The sequence below is a fragment of the Coenobita brevimanus genome, chromosome 84, assembly GCF_032717465.1.
Source record: "Coenobita brevimanus isolate Jiangsu-jjx chromosome 84, ASM3271746v2, whole genome shotgun sequence".
NCBI classification, from domain to species: domain Eukaryota; kingdom Metazoa; phylum Arthropoda; class Malacostraca; order Decapoda; family Coenobitidae; genus Coenobita; species Coenobita brevimanus.
The window spans coordinates 15,043,794-15,066,067 of NC_137037.1; positions in this window are offsets into that span (position 1 = coordinate 15,043,794).

Genomic DNA, 22,274 nt, shown 5'->3' on the forward strand with positions numbered 1-22,274 from the left:
TGGTAAAGTGTTTAATATATGTGAAGAATTAGTATATAAGTGTGTGAGTATTATGTTGGTCGAAATATTCATTGCGAGGGTATTTTCATGCGATATTCTCACGCTTACTTGAATAAATAATGCCAGTAAGTATGTACAGTGCAGTATAGGGGTGTAAACGTGTGTAATGTAAGTGGGAAATTATAATTGGATGAATAAATAAAGCAGAAGATGAAACACGAGTGTTTGAGATCGTGATTGCTACGTGAATATGCGCTAGCATATCGCTAAATGCCCTCGTAATGAATGTAAATAATTGAAAACGTTTACAGTGGTGAAGGAAAGGTTCTATGTAAAGGGAAAAATAATAGGAAAGTGATAAAACAATTGGGTATGTTGAAATACGAGTCATAGCGAGTGTGCTTACTAAGCTGATGTGCGCTAAACTTATGCTGCATGTCATCATAATGAATGAAAACATCTGAAAACACTTACAAACAGTTGTAATTGGTAAAATGTCATTGAAACAGAAGTATACAAGTAGAAAAAATGATATGTTGACTGATACAAGAAACTTAGCATATAGCATGTTACGACTCGGACCTAACTCACTATGCTTGAGCGATGGTACAATGCTTATTTTTCATATATATGTGTCTGAAATCCATTATATTGTTACTGTTATTGTTTATTAGTTCAAATTCAATAAATATAGAGGTGTTGTGTGTTGTTTCTCCCAGTATTCCTTACCATAGAAAACATGAGCGCCTGGCACGTCCATAATAGAATACGATACCTGGCGCGGGGGACCTCACCTGTTCTGACCACTTATAGACCACGGTAAGCCCTTTCTTGGTGATTTTCCTTCGTTTCTCAACCTAAGCGGAAGTTTGAGCCAAAAAAAATTTTTTCCAAAAAGGCTCAGGACTGGGGGATGTCGGAGGTGCGGAAAACCTCGGGACGTGACAGGTTAACTTCTTCTTGAGAGTCCCATTGAACCTTTCACACAATCCGTTACACTTGGGATGATAAGGCGTAGTTTGCAGGCCTTGGATGGACAACAACCTAAATGCTGCATTCATCATTGCAGAGGTGAATTGCGAACCCCAGTCACTTTAGACCTCCTTGGGGATACCTACGCGACAGAACACTTCAATCAATGCCTCAACAACAGTGACGGCCTCTACATTATTAAGGGCCACGGCTTCAGGCCACCGTGTGCTGAAATCAACAATGGTGAGGATATACCTTGATCCATCACTTGCCCTAGGAGAGATTGGCCCAACAGTGTCAACTGATACTCTCTCGAACGGTTCGGAGATTGCAGGCATTGGTTTCAATGGCACAGGACAGACACGTCCCCGGTCAGTGGTACGCTGACACACATCACAGGAACGCACAAGCCTTTTTATTTCCTGTCCCATTCCTGGCCAGAAAAAGTCAGCATGGATGCGGTCAGAGGTTTTCTTTTGGCCCATGTGACCTCCCATGACTGAACAATGACATAATTTGAACACTGCCCAGTGATACTTTGCGGGAAAGATGAACTGCAGTCGAACCTCGCCCTGGGGTGTTTGTGACTCATGGTATACCCGTCCTTGCTTGTGAAGGAACCTGGCTTGACCTCCCCGTGAATACTTAATCACTTTACCCTCCAGCTTCTTACGCACTGAGGCAAGTGTTGGGTCATACTGTTGTTCTTGGACAACATCTTGACTACGAATCAAATCTTGCGGCGTTGCAACGGTCAACGGGGTGACACGATTTGGAGCCTTGGCCATGGCTCGTGTTACTGCAACAGCCAAAGTCTCAGTAGCAACATCTATGGCGCAACTGTTTTTGACGCCTGGTATGTTGCCGATAATGAGGTCAAACAAGGATTCTGGCATGACAACAGCAGCTGTCAAGCCAGTGTAGAAAGGAGATGCCACCTGGATACGTGCCTCAGGGAACAATCTCATTGACCCACCAATAAGTCTTACTTGGATCTGCTTACCCATGTACTCGTCGGGCTGAACTAAACTTTGCTTCATGGAGCAACCTGAGGAACAGTTATCTCTCAGGACATTTACAGAAACACCTCCCACAAACCCTGGCTGAACAAGAAAGGCAGTGTTACTGGTGGAAGGGTCTGAGGAGGTAGCAGCCAGTCACTGATGTGACTGCAGAACAAACGATGCAGCAAATATGGCACCCTGAGAACTTGATGCCTGAGGGGTCGTGCTCACCATCTGAGGAGCTGGAGCATTGACCACCTGAGATGGAGGGTTCACTGTCGCTGGGTAGCTAGTGAACTGTGGGGAAGTACCTGTACTTGTGGGGTTGGCACCACTGTGTAATTGTTGGGGAATGAAGGCTGCATTTGCATCCTGCCTCTGATATACTAAAGGTGATTGTCCTGACTGAGGGTTACATGGTTTGTCCTTGCCCTGCTGCTGCTTGAAATACCGGTACTGCTGCTGGTTAGGGTTCTGCTTGTCGTACCGCTTCCACTCAGGTTTCTGAGTGTTTTGCCCCTGTTCCTTCTTCTGCGGTTTTGGACCTTGGCCATTATTCTGAGAACAGCCTTGTTGCTGGGGTTCAGTCTGAGATGGTTTCCCAGATTTATCAGCTTTCCTGTTCCAGGTATGCTGCTTGCGAGTTTGATACCCGTAGGCAGTGAAGAATGCATCAGCTTTCTCCACCATTTGGCTGGTATCCCTTACCTGGCAGATCTTATGCTGAGCCATAAGTTCGGCAGGCCACGACTTTTCTAGCTGCGTGCGCAGCTTGAGGTCAATTATCCCCTCACGCGTGGAAGGAGTTTCATCTTTCTCCATCCACTCATCTAAGTAAGCAGTAAGCCGGTCAAGAAACTGAACGGCAGTCTCTTTTTCCTGTAAACGTGCCCTCATGAACTGACTCTTGGTGTTGTCAACTGTGAGACTGTACGCCTTGACGAGTGTGGCTGTCATCATCTCATAGGTGAGATTGTCTCCACGAATTCTGTGGAGAATATCGAGTGCAGGGCCCTCAAACAGGCTAAGAAACTGAAGCCGCTTAGCTGCCTCATCCAGCTGGTAAAGCTGAGCCATGTCTTCAAAACGAGCTATGTATGGCTCGATTCGCTCGCCTTCCTTGTATGGGGGAAGCTTGATGTGTGGGGTCGCCAGAACATGTGCAGGGAGAGCGCTCGTGGAGCTTGGTTCAGCTGCACCAGATGTGTCTGAAGCTAAGGAGTCTCGCTTGAGCTTCAACATCTCAGTTTCATGTTTTTTACGTGCTTCTCACTCGGCACGTTCGTGTTGTCGTTCTCTCTCTCATTGTTCATGCTCGTAGTTGCGTTGTTCTCGCTCATATTCGCATTCTTTCTCGCGTTCCTCACGCTGAATTCAACGCTCCTCACGAGCATCATTCTCACATTGCTGCTCGTAATTAAACCGAGAGAGGACGTAGTCCTAAATTTTCTCGGGGTCGCTAAGCCCCATATCTTTAGCTTTCTCTACATAGACGTTAGTCATGATGCTAACTCATTCTAAGTGAACTAGAGACTTAGTACTGACTGCTATTTTGCAGAGAAATGCCAATAATCAAGAATAAAGAATATAGGCACAGGTTAGTGGTGACCAGTTTTATGTAGTTAAACTGGTAAAGAAAGAAAATTAAACAGACAACCGACTGAAAACTATTACGTGAATTAATAAAAATGAATTAATAATCACCAGTAAGATAGTACCTATAGACTTTAATGGTAAATACCTAAGTATGAGTGAGTGAGTATTATCTCGTGAATAACTTTAAAGCTAGGAGTTAATATCCTGGAATGAGGTCGCCAGATGTCACGGAGTTTTGTAAGTTTATGTATTTAATAATACTTGAAATGCTACTTGAAAACAGGGACAACGAATTGACTTGCGAAAATCAAACAATGATTATTCTGGCTTACTTCGCCGATTCTCTAAGGACGAGAATTCATAAACTTTCTCAAAAGTACACAGCAGAGACTAATTACTCACATGTGCTGTTTATTGGTACTGTTAACATCTGGAGAAAGTGACTCCACCCCTGACAATCAATATCAAATGCTATTAATGATAAACAGGTTCTTGCTGGTGCATTAACTCCTAGATGGCACAATTGATTTAAATTTCATGCAAAAAGGGCTGGCCTAAGTACCAGTTATGAATAATGCAAAGCGTTATGCAAACTAGGAGCGGTAAGTGAAATAAGCTTAATGTGGAAAAATAAAACACGAGTTTACATTACATTAAGCTCAAATAAAAGAACTGTAAATTTATTAATAACCTTGAAATATATTTTACGTTACATAAGTCTCAAATGATTTCAAAATAACAAAGAGAATTCACTCACTCACAAGCTAAACTCTTAAGTCTATGGAAAAACGAAAAGAAATGCTGTCAGTAAAGGGGGCTAGGCAGAGCTGGGTGTCGTTACTTAGGAAGGACGCTGCCACACACGCTGAACCTCTATGCCAAATCACTGTCTAAGTGGAGATTCAGGAACTCGCTGGACAACTGTGGCACTGCTCCACACTGGGCCCTAATGAACCTGCACTCATCGACGTCTTAATCCTGACTGAATTCAAACAAGCGAGGCGAGGGCTAAGGCCAGCCGCTAACTGCTAACGGCTAACGAAAGAAAGTGAGCGAAACACGCCCATAATAAATCACTCAGTGAAAGCGCTAATGTCGCGCGCAAGGATGGTCACTTATGAAACAGTGAAAAATGTTCTGAAAACATTCCTGATCGGGTGAATACGGAGACGGTTAAACTGAGTGATAAACAGTGAAAATTCCACTAGAATAGTGGTTTTCACCAAAGTTCAATGTCATGAGTTCGTTTAGATACAGAACGCGCCAATTCGTGACAATATATATATATTGTCCCCCCCTGTGGCGGGAGGGACACAATCTGTCCGCAATATGGGGTGGTACTACTACTCTGCGGCCAGGTTGTGTTAGGAAGAATACTGGCACCGTATTCCCTGCATGTTGTAAAAGGCGACTAAAAGGGGCGGGGTGAGGGGACTAGGGACCCCCTCCTCTGTTTTTTAGTTCCTAAAAAGAGACAGGCCAGAGAAAGGGATGGGGGATGGAGTTATCCCTGTACCCTGAAGATTGGGTCTATGAATGTGCGTGGATGTAGTACGATTGAAGCTAAAAGGGAGGAGATTAGGAGAATGTTTGTGAGAAGAAAGTTGGATGTGTTAGTTTTTGAGTGAAACGAAGATGAAAGGGAAGGGTGAGTCTATGTTTGGAAGTGTGAATGGAAGATTGTCAGATGTTGACAGAGGAAGGGCAAGAGAAGGTGTGGCCTTGTTAGTGGGTCCGGAAGTACAGCAGTGTGTGATTGAATGGAAGGAGGTGTCATCGAGACTGATGTGGGTGAAGCGAAATTTGAACGTGAGTTGTGGGTGTTTGTGAGTGCATATGGGCCTAGTAGTGAATGGGATGAAGAAGAGAGGGAGGCTTTCTGGAATGATGTTGATGAGTGTCTGCAGAATTTTGGAGCGAATGTGAATGTGGTAATGATGGGAGATCTGAATGCTAGACTGGGAAATGTAGCAGTTGAAGGTGTAGTTGGTATGCATGGTGTGCCTGGAAGAAATGAAAATGGGGAACGAATGATAGGGATGTGTGTTGCGCGAGAGATGGTGATTGGAAATACGCTGTTTGAGAAGAAAGATATTTATAAGTATACATGGGTGAGACAGGAGGGTGGAAGGGTTGTTGATAGAGCTTTGATGGACTATGTGGTTGTGTCTAGAAATGTAATAGGAAGATTGTTGGATGTGAGAGTTCTGAGAGGGGAGGGTGGAGGTATGTCTGACCACTACCTGGTGGAGGGAAAATTAAGAGTAGGTAAGAGATGGGTGAGAGTTAGGAGGGTTAGGTATGGCAGGGAGGTTTTGAAAGTGAGTGAGTTGGATAAATGAGAGAAAAACATAGAGTATCAGGAGAAATTGAAAGATGAGTGGAACGCAGTGAAAGATCAGGAAAATGGCAGTGTGGAGGAGGAATGGCAGTTGTTTAAGAGTGCTGTGGTGGGGCATGCAGAAGAGGTGTGTGGTGAGAGACGTGTGGGTGGTGGTGTAAGAAAAGGAAGTGAAAGGGGTACTGCAAGGAAGTAAGTATGGCTGTGGCTGAGAAGAGATGTGCATATGAAGTGTGGCTGCAGAGGAAGGATGAGATGTCATATGAAAGGTATAAGGAAAAGAGGAATAGGGCAAGAAGGGCTATGCATGATGCTAAAGTGGCAGCAGATGAGAGGTGGGGTAGGCAGCTGACAGAGAATTTTCAACAGAATAAGAAAATGTTTTGGAAGGAGGTAAAAAGGGTGCAAAAGGGAGAGTCCGGGAAGGAAGAAGGAGTAAAAGCAGAGGATGGAAGGATGTTAATTGAGATGGATGCAGTAAGGAAGAGATGGGCAGAGTATTTTGAAAGATTGTTAAATGTAGAGGAGGAAAGGGTGGCTGAGATTGTGGCAGATGGAAGGGTGCAAGGAATAAATGTGTTGGGAGAGTTGAATGATTCTTTGATCACGAAGGAGGAAGTGGAGAAGGCAGTAAAGGTGATGAAAACAGGGAAAGCTGCAGGTATGGATGGGTGTGCTGTGGAATGCCTGAAGGGTGGTGGAGTGACTATTGTTGACTGGTTAGTAAGATTGTTGAATGTGTGCTTTGTGAAAAGTATGGTGCCAGTTGATTGGGCAAGTGCTTGTGTGGTTCCGTTGTATAAAGGCAGTGGTGATAAGTATGAATGTACTAGCTTTAGGAGTATAAGTCTGTTGAGTGTTGTAGGTAAGGTTTATGGCAGAGTGTTAATTATGAGAGTTAGAGAGGGTACAGAGGGAGTGATTGGTGATGAGCAGTGTGGCTTTAGGAGAGGGAGGGGATGCGTGGATCAGGTGTTTGCTGTGAGACAAGTGTGTGAAAAGTATTTAGCGAAAGGCAAGGATGTGTTTTGGGCATTCAAGGATTTAGAGAAAGCATATGATAGAATTGATAGGGAGGCTTTGTGGACTGTTTTAAGATTGTATGGACTTGATGGTAGGTTACTAAAAAAAGTGAAAAGTTTTTATGTAAATAGTAAGAGCTTGTGTAACAGTGGGAAATGCTGTGAGTGATTGGTTTCCCGTGAGAGTGGGGCTGTGACAGGGATGTGTGATGTCGCCTTGGTTGTTTAATATTTACATGGATGGTGTTGTAAGGGAGGTGAATGCAAGAGTTTTAGGTGGAGGCCTGAGTCTGGTGAATGTTGATGGAGGAGATTGGAATCTGAAGCAGCTGCTGTTTGCAGATGATACTGCACTGATGGCTGATTCAGAGGAGAGATTGACACAGTTGGTAGAGGAGTTTGGAAAGGTGTGTGAAAGGAGGAAATTGAAAGTAAATGAGAATAAGAGTAAAGTGATGAAGTGTACGAGGTTTGTAGATGGTAGGGGGATGAATATAGTTTTGAATGGTGAGTTGCTTGAGGAGGTAGAGTGTTTTAAATATTTAGGGTCACATGTTGCTGTGGATGGAAGAATAGATGCAGAAGTGAAGTTTAGAATAAATGAAGTAGGAAAGGTGCTGGGAGGAATGAAAAAAGTGTTTAGATGTCGTTTGCTTAGAATGGATGTAAAGAGAAGGCTGTATGAGGGTGTTGTGGTACCGACTGCATTATATGGGGCTGAAACATGGAATATGGGTGTAGCAGAGAGGAAAAATTTGAATGTAATGGAGATGAGGTGTCTGAGGAGTATGTGTGGAGTGACTCGTATGGATCGAGTACGAAATGATGGAGTGCGAAGGAGAACTGGAGTTGTTCGGGAGATGGCTGGTAGAGTTGAGCAGAGAGTGTTGCGATGGTTTGGGCATATGGAGAGAATGGATAATGAGCGATTTTTGAAAAAGATAACTGGATCTGATGTGAGAGGTGTAAGGCTGGGAGGAAATCTAATGTGAGAGGTGTAAGGCTGAGAGGAAATCTGATGTGAGAGGTGTAAGGCTGAGAGGAAGACCTCGAATAGGATGGATGGACAGTTTGAAGAGAGCGCTGGATGCAAGAGGGATGTCTGTTGAACAAGGAAGAGTGGCTGTGCATGACAGAAATAAATGGAGTGAAATTGTGAATGAATAAGTGATGACGCAGCCCTGAGGGGATATTCTCCCGCATTTGGTCTGATCAGCTAGTCAGGTCAGGTGTGGGTAAAGGGATGGGTCTGTTATGATGTGGCAGGGGTAAACCAGCTCTGCTTTCGGGCCCTGCTGCGGATGTCACTGATTGCATTGCGCAGTTGACCCTTGTGCGGTGTGGTGCGGTGAGGATCTGTCCGTTCTCCCCTTTGGGGCTAAGATGCGAATGAATGTGTTTGAATGGATGAGTAAATGGGGAGTGTGTCGTCCTGTCTCGGCTACCTCCCTTTCCTTGGGGGAAGCAGCCTAGGTATATATATATATATATATATATATATATATAATGGAGCCTCTGTGGTACAGTGGTAGAGTGTGCGTTTCGTACACGGGTGAGTCAGGGTTCGCGCCCCGCCGGGGTAATAAAGTTTGGGAGTGTTCACCTGGCCATGTACTGCATTGGCGGACACAAGGGGTGCTGTGGTTGAACAAGTATCTCTTACTATAAAGTATGCTTGCACCCACTCGGCTTGCATGGGCCAATTACACTTGGTTCACAGACTACACACACATCCAAAGCCACTCCAACACTACAATTACACTTACAAGCACTTCTCACCCTACATACAATCTCTACCAGACAGCCTAAGCCACTTGGTAGAGATACCTTGACTGTATCGTCCCGACTTCGGTTGGGATAGGCCGGTCCTGCAGTAGATACTCAAACGGCTGATGATTATATATATATATATATATATATATATATATATATATATATATATATATATATATATATATATATATATATATATATATATATATTAATTAGAAAATATGGGGTGACATCATTTTCAATAATAACTGTGCAACATAACTAAGTCTATTCATATTGTGTAATTTTACTACACTGTTATATATGACTGATTCGTAATACAATTCATTTCTTTTCCTTGCTGTTGTGTTACTATTGTGTAATTATATGAATGTGCACTCAAGTGTTCTTAACATAGAACGTAACTTACAATGTAATTGTTCAGCATTACTATAGTTACTAAAATACCTAAAATATTGCTGCAGTCACTACAGTTAACTACAATATTACTGCAATTATGTAACAATTACAATAATTTCACAATTAAAGCTACAATTCTGTAACATTTACATTCATATGACATTACTACAATGTTCCTACAATTCTGTGTTTCCAGAATTATGGATTTCACTTAATCATCAGACAAGTTGAGTGTAATATTAGGCATTACTATAGGCATAACACCGTATGTAATGTAATGACCTAACAATACTACCATTGCATAAATATATGCATATATCTGTTGTGCATACACATTTTTGCCAATGTCACTACAGTATGTTATACAATATTCTGTGTTCAGTTTTAGTACCATTATTTACTCCATTGCATATATCATACATAAAATAAATTATACATACAAAATATACATACAATGTATACATACAGTATATTATGTTTCTACAATATTATTGTGTCTCAACAGTACTGTGATGAATACCATGTACTATTAGGTTATGAGAGAATATATCATTTGCTGCTACATACTGTCGTAGGTACGCCAGCTAGGCGTGACCGTGCGATGTCAGAACACTAAAATATCATAACACATTACATAATAGCTAGTAACGTATATATTGTTAACATGTAATACAGAGGTGGAAAGAAAGCCGTGCCTAAGCTCGAGAGAGATTTAGAGGAAACAGCAGTGCACATTCTGCACCTAGGGAATTTTGCACACAGCACAATATGACGCCTGATGGAAACTTCCACAGTCTTGGAACGTTACACACACACACACACACACACACACACACACACACACACACACACACACACACACATATGCCCTTATGCATGACACAACCAGTCATATACAGAGGGATTGGGAGAGACACAGCAGAAGGGGTTAGGGGAGAGAAGAGGCATGGTGGGAATGGCAGGATAGCGCATGAAGTTAGCAAGAATAAAACTACTCTCACCTAAGTACTGCTCTTGTGAGATACTTCTTTTCAAGAATAAGTCTGCAACCAAATCCCAGACTGATCTTTATCTTTCTCCCGCCATCCACAACAAGAATACTTAAACATTCTCTCCTTCTTAAAAATCCATACAATCTAACACATTTTTGGAAATGCTTAGCGAGGGCTACAATACAGAGAGAGAGAGAGAGAGAGAGAGAGAGAGAGAGATGAAATTGGGAAGGAGAGGGAATTGAAAGGTTGGGAGGAAGTAAACGTCACGGCAGAGAGGATGGAGTTGAAAGATATTGAATGTTTAAGAGCAAATATGTTTAGTAATACTCTTCGCCAACATAAATGCAGCCAGTGGCTTGACTTTCCTTGTAACCGTGGTAGGAGTTAAGCAAACTGGAGTTAAATGTTGTAAGTGAGAGAGAATTCGACTTTCAATATCTAATTCCTTACATCCAGCCCCTGAAATATTGTGGGATGGTTCGGAAGGGCTGCGTAAAACTGAAGAAACTCTAACTTGGATTAAATTTTCCTATCTCTTCGTCTTGAATGCAGAGTTTTAAGAATAGACTGACACTTTTTTCTGATGCTGCTTACAAATAAGTGGTATGGAAAGCGTACAGAACAGCAGCACTGTCTTTTTCTGCCACAGAGATTTGTGAATGAAGCTGCAAAATGAGGAAAATATGGGCAAAGTTGGAGAAAAATAGACTATCAGAATACAAACTACTGTAACATACAGCATATGCCACCATATACCATAGTACGAATGCAGGTAGCCATGTCTTCTCTCAGCTGTGACTTTTTTGTTCTGGCGAAAACTTAAACACACACACACACACACACACACACACACACACACACACACACACACACACACCACAGAAAGTGGAATAGAAGATGAGAACTTTGGACTGATTTTAAAAATCTCCAATTATGAGGAGAGGGAAAGCAGAGAACATTGAAGTGAAAGTGGGGAATGCGAGGGGTGCAGGGGAACGGACTTATGTACTAGTGGATTTAAATTAACGTGTGGTGAGTCACGGGATGCCTGTAGTCCACACTAATAGAAAGGATTTTAGGCACATATAATGGAACTAACTGTTTAAGTGAAGCGAACGAGAAAATTGTTTAATGGACTGGAGGGTGTGGATGCTTTTGCCATGAATACCGAGACTGTGTTATTTCGGAGACTATTAAGCTACGGTTGTTAGACGCCATTCGAAAAGAAATTGGTGTCCCATGTTTGCCATTCTTAATTTCCCCACTATATTGCTGAAGGAAGCGAAAAAAAAAAAAAACGCCAAATCAAGCAGCAAAACCATCTAACGTCACAGATTAAACAAGCAAATCAATCCATATGGTTGGGATACTTGTGGAAAAAAACAACAGATGTTGCTTGAGTGACTTTTTTTTTTTTTTTTTTTTTTCAAAATTTGCCACCATACTGCTGACAAAAGCCAAAAACTGCCATACTATGCAAACTGCGTCATTTCATACCAACAGGCTGCACGACATCTCACTGAAGTCATTTTTCGCAAGATTCGCATGGATAATACCCGCACCCCAAAAAAAATAAATAAATAAATAAATACCAAAACTGGGCTATCTCGACAGTTAGTAGAGCAACCTCGGACCTATGCACATAGATAAGGTGATTGCAGAAAAGTAATATTTGTTACTCAAGTGGGATTTCTCTAATTTCACAAACATAGTGTTGAAAAGAGCCAAGACGTGCCAAAGTAAGCCAAAAAAAAAAAAAAAAAAAAAAAAAAGTTTATCACCCTTCATGGTTTGGCAGAAAAGTGTAAACCCCAACACTGTCACTGTGCACATTTTGAAATGAGATGGATTTTGTCAGAGTGCGCATTAATATTAGGCAACTGGATTGTCTCACTGTTTTAAAGTTAAAATATAACATTAATAAAGATTCTTTCTCGAATAAGTTCGACACTCTCTAAAGTTTCTTTTTTTTTTTTTCATGTGAGGAAGAAGGAACCAAAGGCCACGAGCCCGCAAAACTGTTCCTTCCAAGAAAAAAACTAAATACAAAACAGAGCCAAACTCAAGATCCGATCATTTCGAGACGCCTGGACACACTGCGTTTGAAAAACTGGAGATCATAGGAAGCGGGAAATACAGACAGGGGGAGACAGTTCCAGAGTTGACCTGTTGCATAAATGAAGGACTGGGAGTAACGGTTAACTCTTGCATTAGAGAGTTGGACAGAAAAGGGATGAGAGTTTGCTGCTAGACGGGTGCTACGAGCCCGTCGTAGAGGTGGAGGAATGCATGCAGACAGTTCAGAGGAGCAGTGACCATTGAAGTAGCGATAGAAAAGAAAATAAAGATGCACAGTGTGGCGAAGAGACAGAGGTTGAAGGGAGTCAGTAAGAGGAGGAGAGTTAATGAGATGAAAAGTCTTTGACTCCACCCTATTGAAAAGAACTGTATGTGGGGAGCCTCCCCACACATGAGAGTTGTAATCTACAAAGGGAAGGATAAAACCCCCGTACTGAGTCAACAATTGTGCAGGAGTAAAGAAGGAATGGAGGCAGCTTAGCATACCTAATCTCTTGGAAGCAGATTTTACAAGAGATGTAATATGATCTTTCCAAGATAAGTAAATGAAACTCCAAGCATGTTCAAGGATGATGCAGGATTAAGCTGAATATTATTAAACATTAGTGGGTATACCTGTGGAAGATTTTGTCGGGTTGATAAGTGTAAAAATTGAGTCTTTGATGCATTAAAAACAACCAGATTATTAGTCAGAGATACGAGCCAAGTTAGACATTAAGTGTGCCATAGCCTCATCCCTTGTGTTGCTAAAGTAACTGCTGAGATGGACGTTGCGGAAACCGAATGGAAAGGTGAAGGGTGGAGTCATCAGCGTATGAATGGATAGGGTTAGATATACAGCTTAGAAGGTCATTGATGAATAAAAGGAAGAGTGTTGGTAATAGGACAGAGCCCTGAGGAACACCACTTTTAATAGATCTAGGAAAACAATGATGGCCGTCTACAACTACGGCTATAGAACGACCAGAAAGGAAGCTAGAGATGAAGGGACAGATAGAAGGATAGAGACCGTAAGAGGGCAGTTTGGAAATTAAAAATTTATCCCAGACTCGATCGAAAGGCTTCGAAATGTTAAGTGCAATGGCAAAGCTTTCGCCAAAGTCCCGAAAGGAGGATGACCAGGACTCTGAAAGGTAGGTGAGAAGATTGCCAGTGGAGTGTCCCTGACGGAACCCATACTGACGATCAGAAAGAAGTTTGTGAAAGGAAAGATGCTTTAAAATTTTTCTATTAAGAATTGACTCAAAAACTTTTGAGATACAGGATGTTAAAGCAATTGGACGATAGTTAGAGGGTTGTGAATGGTCACCCTTCTTTGGGACTGGCTGAATGATAGCAAACTTCCAGCAAGAAGGAAAAGTATAAGTTGATAGACAAAAGCAAAAATGTTTGCCTATGCAGGGTGGAAGCACCGAAGCACGGTTCTTGAGAACAACAGGAGGGACTCCATCAGGCCCATATGCCTTATGAGTATTGAGGCCTGTGATGGCAGAAAATGCATCAGCTGAAGAATTTTTAATGTCAGCCATGAGGAAGTCAGAGGGGGGAAGTGATGGAGGTACAGCACCAGAATCTTCTAAGATGGAACTGGAGGAGAAAAGCTGAGCGAAGAGATCTGTTTTATCAGTAGAATAAATAGCTACGGAGCCATCAGATTAGAAAAGAGAAGGGAAGGATGATGAGGTAAAGTTGTTAGAAAGGTTTTTGGCAAGGTGCCAGAAGGAGCGGGAAGAATTCAAGTTTGAGAGTTGAGAGCATTTAGCATGGATGAAATTATTTTTAGCAGAGCGAACAGACTTAGCACGATTCCTGGCAGAAACGTATAAAAGATGTGATTTAGGGGTGGGTTGGCTCCGGTACCTCTTATAGGCCCTCTCCTTGTTGCATACAGCATTAGAACAAGCGTGATTAAACCAAGGCTTTCTTGCATTAGTCAAAGGATATGAGAAAGGAATGTATGCTTCCATGCCCAAGAGAATAGCCTCTGTAATGCGCAAGGCACACTCAGATAGCTCCCGGCCATGGAAGCAATAATCATTCCAGGGAAAATAAAAGAAGTACTACCTGAGGGCCTCCCAGTCCGCAGCTCCAAAGTGCCACAGACAACGTTTTTTTGGAGGGTCCACAGGCTGTACCGGAGCGATAGGACAGGTTAAGGTGATAAGGTTGTGCTCGGAGGAGCCCAACGGATAGAAAAGATTAACAGTGTAAGCAGAAGGATTAGTTGTAAGGAAGAGGTCAAGTATGTTGGAGCTCTCTCCAAGGTGGTCAGGGATACGGGTAGGGTGCTGTACAAGCTGCTCTAGGTCATTAAGGATACAAAAGGTGTAGGCTTGTTCACCAGGTGGATCAGTGAAAGGAGAGGAGAGCCAAAGGTGGTGGTGAACATTGAAATCTCCTAGAATGGAGATTTCAGAGAAATCTGCATTCCATCATGGAAGTATGATAGTTAAAAAAATTTTGATAGTCATTAGAATTAGGAGTTAAGTAAACAGCACAGATATATTTAGTCAGAGAATGACAGGAAAGCCGAAGCCAGAGTGTGGAGAATTCAGAAGAATTGAGTTCAGAAACACGAGAGCAAGATAAGTCGTTGCGTATATATACACAACAGCCACCTTTGGCTTTGAAATGAGTATAGAGAAACTTGGAGGATACAGAAAAGGGTTTGCTGTCAGTTGCCTCAGACAGCTGAGTCTCAGTTAGAAAAAGAAGGTGAGGTTTAGAGAAGGGGAGGTGGTGCTCAACAGAGCAAAAGTTGGAGGAAAGGTCGCGAATGTTGCAGAAATGAAGAAGAGAATCAGACAGTGGTTCCAGGAAGCTCGAGTCGTCACCGGGAGAGGGGCGGAGGGTGGACGCCTATACCTTCATGATAATTTTTTTTTTGGGGGGAAGGGGGGGCACTTCATTCCAGTGCAAGCAGCAGCATACCTGTTACTTTAGTACTTTTATTCAGCTAAGACTGGTGTTATAATTTGCAAAGTTCAATCATGCTCTCGGATCGTGCGTAGCCTTCCCTCTGCATATGGTCAGAACGTGCAAAAAAAGCATCCAAGAAGCAGAGGGTACATGTGAACCTACAGGATGGATCACTTTGTGCATATGACATTCACATGCATTATGTTCGCGCATGCCAAGATTACGCGTATGGATGCAACTGAAAACACGTCATATTAGTTTGACATATTTACTCGTACACCATTGCACCTACCTTCTTCGACTGTAATCTTTCCTGATTGAAGATGAGACATCAAAGTATCTTCCTGGTATATACAATGCACTGATGCCCTATATGGCATAACACAACCAAAATAGTTTCAGCATTGAAGCCATGTGCAAACTATATTCATACTACTGAGCAGGCACGCTTATGCATACGAACTGAGTGCAACACGAACCTCCAGCACGAAACCATCAAGGGAAGATAACACTGGATGTATCGCTTTTTTCAGGAAAGCACTTCTGCCTAAAGGGGATAATAAGACAAATTAATAGATGATATCATACATAACCCATTGTGTCAGTAGTCCACCCACCACCTATCTCATACTAAAATGCAAATATGATAAACTTGATATATTCCATCCTAAATAATAGCGAAAAATATTTGCTTGGTGTGCAGATATTCTGTATGTTTCCCGTAGAACTAGAGACTTGGTCACGTAAAGAGTACTGATCCAGTTACTAAGTCTTAGCTGCATCATAGCACGACTCACACCTGTAAAAAATATATTTCAGTGGCTTTACCAGGCTTTAGAAACTATGACACCTCGTTCATCATCATCATTATTATTATTATTATTATTGTTATTATTATTATTGTTGTTGTTGTTGTTGTTGTTGTTTCAGTTTATGGAAGTTATTACCAGCCACGAAGCGAAGTTGGTATTGTTTTCAGTTTATGTGTGTGTGTGTGTGTGTGTGTGTGTGTGTGTGTGTGTGTGTGTGTGTGTGTGTGTGTTGACATGATAACTTCGCAATCGCTCAAGATATCACAAAATTACAGGTGTTTGGTAGGGAAAAAGTTGATCACAAGCTAGAAATTGGTGAAAGGTGGTCAAGGTCTGTCTGTGTATTACCAAGGTAACTTCGCAACCGATCAAGATATCATAAAAAAAAATTTACAGGTTTGTAGCAGGTATGAAAATCTCCCATGAGTTCGAAATTATTAAACGTAAGTAAAGGTCTGTGTGTCTGTTAGCACGATAACTTCGCAACCACTCAAGATATCATCACAAAATTTTACAAGTTTGTAGGGATAAAAATCTACGAGTTCGGAATTGGTGAAAGTAGGTCAAGGCCAAGGTCATATTCCGAGCCGGGCTAGATATGCATCGGCTCGCGGCTGGTGTGATTCCCCTTTTGGGGGTCCTCTAGTTTCTTTTACTTCCTATTTGTCACACGTCGTTATAGGTCTGTAGCAGAATATATAATGTACAGTAAAGTATTATCATACTGGTTTCCTAACTCCTTCAAGCTAAGTAATTCTTCTTTTTTTTGGGGGGGAGGGGGGAGCGGGGGAAACATGTTACCTGTAAACTACTGCTTCTTTTATAAGCTTGGAGGAATCATTTTATAGTGGATGGGTTACTGAAAGTCATACACCCCTCCAGTTTAACAAGACTGTTTTAAGATAATTTAAATCGTCATAGCAAAAACAATAAAAAAAGCACCATCTAACTGAAGTGGTTAACATGTACTATTGTATAATCCATTAACATCCTTAAAGGTGAACTAATTTTATAAAATAATAACTGAAACTAATACAGATTAGTGGGATTAATAATTTGAGCACAAACAGGCAACACCCTTCCCGCAACCAAAACTGCCTCTCATGCAACACCCATCTTCAGAGGGAGGACTCCTTGCACTCTACCCACGCATTCATCAACACTTTAGCCTATCCAAGCCACACCGCCCACACTTTACTCCTTATCATAATATCTACGAGTACAGTGCCCATCGCCATGCACCCCATTCACCATTTCACCCTATCTCACTCACTCCTCTCGATCTACTCCATCCTTGTGCTCTTCCCACTCATTCATCATCACTTTAGCCTACCCAAGCCACGCCACCCATACATTACACCTTATCACAATATCTACGAGTACAGTGCCCAATGTGACGCACTCCATTCACCATCACACCCCATCTCACTCACTCCTTTCGATCTACCCCATCCAGTTACTCCTCGATGTAGTGATTACTATACAAATGATGGTGGTAGGTAGTGGTGACCATCATTCACTCACATGATGTAGTGCTGCTTACGCCTTCCTTCACATCCATTATTATTTTTCTGTATCTGTCCTCCCTTCTTCCTATTTCTCCCATCATTCCTGTCACCTAAAATGTTATTTTCTTTCCACACCAGGTGGCTCCATACTGCATGACAAGCCGGATGGCTTCCTGTAACCCAAGAATCCTTTAACAACGCTGAGTGGTAACTGTATAATCAAATAACGGGGCGATGTGAAGCCTACTTTGGTGCCCCTGTTAACTGGATGGAGAGTAGCAAACGTGGCGTCCATCGGGGAACCAAATCTCCACACTCTTACCCGCTCCTTGCGCTGGCAAGCTGCAGTTGATGGGTGTGCGTGACCAGATTGGGGTTACTCAACAACAAAAAACGTACAATATCTCGGATTACCAATCATCCTTCAGTTACGTAATTCACAAGGTACACATACCTCACCAACCATCATCCCAGCTCATCATACTCATTCGCCTCCGATCACGCAGTCCACCCCAGAATGGCCTTAAATTCTCAACCATTACACAATTATGGCTCATTCAGTGTGGTCCTGGTCGTTAAAGTCGTAAGTCCTTTAGGCCGTAACGTCCAAAATGGCAAACGAGCGAATTTCCTAACGGCCTAAACAGCCTAAATAACTATACTTCATCAAGATAACACTGCTGAGGTTAGGTTAGGTTAGGTTAGGTTAGGTTAGGTTACAGTCTAAATGACTTACGGCCGAAACGATCAGGACCCATTTACTGCACATGTCTTAACACTCTCAGGCTCTTGCGACTCATAGTTACTTAACCCCTTAACCGCGGGGCGTCACTTTCGTGACGCTTGGGAGCAAGGAATCATACCGCGGGGCGTCGCTTTTGTGATTCTGTGTTATTTTGAATTCACCCGGGCTTTCCAGTGGGGGCTTGTATCATCTATCAGTACTGACAATGTCCAACACTAGTCAGCACTCCTAATCTCATCTGTACTCCCATCCATTGTTGACAATTTAGCCATTTCTCCCCGTTCTTGACTCCCCTCCCTACCCCCTCCATTACCCTATGCTCTCGCCTGTTCGGCCATGCTACGCTAAGTAAATCTTCCTTGAATTTTTCACTGATTTCATCCATTGAAATAAGCCCTATGTCGTATTCTTATACCAAATAATATATACAAGTAAGAAATCAGGTAAGTGAGAGTGCCATACACCTGGAATTGGCTAATTATCACCTGACAACACCTCACGTGCACTCGTTCGCTAATTTTCGCTGTTTTTTTCCCTTGAAATATGCCGTATAATCTATTTTCGTAATAAATATACATGTAAGGAGAGAAGGGAGAAGCCTAAATGATATTTACATTCACCTGGAACTACCTAATTTATAATGTATTGTCTAGATTTCCTGCCAATCATATCAGTGCTACACAAAGCTGTTTCAAGATTTAACATTGGTAGCTCTGATTATATATCTCCTAAGTAGGCCTCTAATCTATTTTCGTAATAAATATACATGTAAGGAGGGAAGGAAGAATATTTACATTCACCTGGAACTACCAGATTTATAATGTATTGTCTAGATTTCCTGCCAGTCATATCAGTGCTAGACTTAGCTGTTTCAAGAAGTAATATTGGTAACTCTGAATAACCCCTAAAGCAGGCCTCTAGGCTGCCCCTGCGTTATCAGTGTACTCTCATCTTCCGAAGTGAGAGGACGTACGTTTCATCTTGCTGACTTCAAGGCCTTTTTTCACCCCCATGCAAATGGCTCTGTGACCTTTACCCCTACTAAACCTCGTGTGGAAAGAGGTAAAGGGCTGACAATTGATAAAAGAGTGACTATGATCTTTCTATTGAGTAAAACAGTGCAAGTGGAATTGTAAATAATGTGTAAATAATGTGTAAACAGCAAGTGAAAGTAATGAATGTAAATATACGTGAACAATGGAAAATAGTTTTATAAGTTATTTCAAGTGACAGTGCACAACACAGTGTAAATAAAATAGAAATGTAAATAACGTAAATAAAATAGAGAACGTAAATAGAAATGTAAATGAGTAGTATTATAAGATTACGAGTATATACCCTAGGAGTAATGAAAGTGAAAGTTTCACTCTAGCATGTCTGAATGCTATGAGTTATGAGAGTGAAGATGAAAGTGACATTCACTCTCAATGCCAGTATACAGGACGAGAAAGTGAATGCTACGTATTTTACTGAAAGAAATTGAATCCCTACAGTGACAATAAGCTAATACTACTGAAGGAAACTTATGGATAAAGACTGTAGATATATATAAGTGTTATAGAGTAATAGAAATATAAAGTGTGAGGGGTTTTATGAATAATAAATGACAGGCTACCATGAGCGAACTAGTGCCAGTGCGACGATCAGACGCGCTCGTAATTTCCATTGCTTTTACAGTGTTTTTTTTAGTATGGATCCCAAACTACTTGAAAATTGTAGAATAGTGTTTATAGTGTTTGTATCTGGCTGTGGTAATCATATTACGGGTTGTCGGGAAGTGTAAAGTGGAGACTTCGTTACCCTACTTCAGAGGTCTCCACAAGTCCTACGGTAACCGACGAAGGCTCAACAATCATTCCAGGAGAAAGCTGAAGGTATGTGCCATAAGCATATGTAATTTTATTATTCTAGGACTAATAACTGATTTTTGGCAAATATTTTTTGAGAGTCTGTCGGAGCCCAAATAACCCCGCGGCACACGCAAGTTATTGGTAAACAAGCCCGCGGTGTAGGGGTTAATAAACTCGAATGATGCTACCTAGCACAACATTTTAGAACTGACATGACCACGAGAGGGTGAAGGGGGACAGAGTAAGCTATCATGACCCTCCTTCGTCTGAATAAAACTTTTTAAGTGTTAATCAGAACAATAAACAAGTGTTGCCACGACAAGGAAGAGCATAACATCCATGATCTGAGAAGACCCATATTGCCTTGATCACTCTCCAGCCTAGCCAAAACACGCATCTCCTCATACTCCCCGCCACCGTCTGCGGCTGGTGTAGTAAATAACAGAACAGTGGTTATAATAAATCAACCAGCAGCGTGTCTATTCACAGCCATTCAATCCTTTCCAGTCTTGAATAAGCAAGTGTGAATAATCATCATCATCATCATTTATCTATATTGACCCCCCTGGGGGTAGGGGGGGTTTCAAGAATACTCCCCCAGTATCCCAGCTTATCGTACAAAGGCGACTAAAAGGGTTGGCGGAGGGTTTAGTGCCCCTCCCAGGAAAACAACAAACTAAAAAGACGAACAAGAAGCCTCGGACAAGGACTGACCAAAAGATGAAGACCAAGGACCGGACAAAGGACATGGTAATTGGAACATGGAATGTAAGAGGTGCGAATGATGAGGTGAAAGAGAGATTGTCCAGGTGCTTGAGGGTGCGAAAGTTGATGTATGTGGAGTAACTGAAACTAAATGGGAAGGTGAGAGTGTGAGAGAATTGGAGTATGGATGGAGTATATATGTGCAGGAGTAGGTGAGAATAAGAGGGCAAAAGAAGGAGTGTGTATAGTTGTGAGTAAAAGATGGAAGAAGAAAATAAGAGAGTATGGATCAGTTGGGTCAGGGATTGTGTGGGTACGATTGAAAGTTGGAATACAAATGTGGGTGATTGAGTGTGTGTATGCGCCAATGCAAGATCGTGCAAGCAGGGTGAGAGAAGAGTTCTGGACAAATGTGGAAGTGTGCATGGAAAAGTTTGGAAGGAATGAGAGAGTGTTTTTGATCGGTGATATGAATGGTAAAGTAGGGAATGTGAAGGTGGATGGAACAGTTGATGAGTGGGTGTGCCTGCTGAGATAGATGAGAATGGTAGTGCGTTAGTGGACATTTGTGCTGCGAGAGGGTTGGTGATAACCAATACCCTCTTCAGGCATAAAATGATCCACAGATATACATGGCGAGTGATGAGAAGGGTGGGTGGTGAACTGAATGAAAGGAAGGCAATGATTGATTATGTGTGTGTGGATGAAAGGATGCGAAGATGTGTAATGGATGCAAGAACTTATAGAGGTTGGAGGAGTGGACTTTCTGACCACTACTTGGTGGTGGCCAGAATCAAGACCCAAATAAGATGGAGTAATAGAAGAAGGGAAGGACGGGAAGAAGGAGTAGTTGCAAGGAGAGTGGAAAGGTTACAAAAGGATGAGAAAAAGGCAGAATATAAGAGAGAAGTGGAGGAACGATTGGACAAATATGAATTGGAGCAGATTGGGGACGTGGAAGGTGTGTGCAGAATATTCACAGAAGAAATATGTGCAGCATGTGATGTGGTGTGTGGGATGAAGAGAAGATGGAGGGGGGTGCAAGGAACAGCATGGTGGAATGAAGAGGTGAGACAGGCTGTGGCACAAAAGAAGAAAGCATACAATGAATGGATGAGAAATAGGGGCGTGGAAGAAGTTGAGAGGCGGAAGAGAGAGTTATATGTAGAAGGAAAGAGAGAAGTAAAAAGATTAGGAAGAGAGAGTAAGAAGAGAGTGGATAAGGAATTTGGAAGGAATTTGAGTGTAAAGTGGAGGGATTGTAAGAAAATGTTCTGGAAAGAGGTGAAGAGAGTAAGACAGGGTGGAAGTGAAGTTAGCAGGGGAGTGAAAGATAAAAATGGTAGATTACTAGTGGAGAAGGGAGAAAAAGTGAGCAGATGGAGAGAACACTTTAAGGAATTGTTCAACATAGAGGATGGAAGTGATGCGAGTATAAGTGGCTGGGAAATGGCTGGGAGAAGGAGGGAGGTGAGAAGACAGGAAGAAATCAGTAGGACAGAAGTTGTGGAAGCAATGAAGAAAGTTAAAGTGGGGAAAGCCCCAGGAATTGAT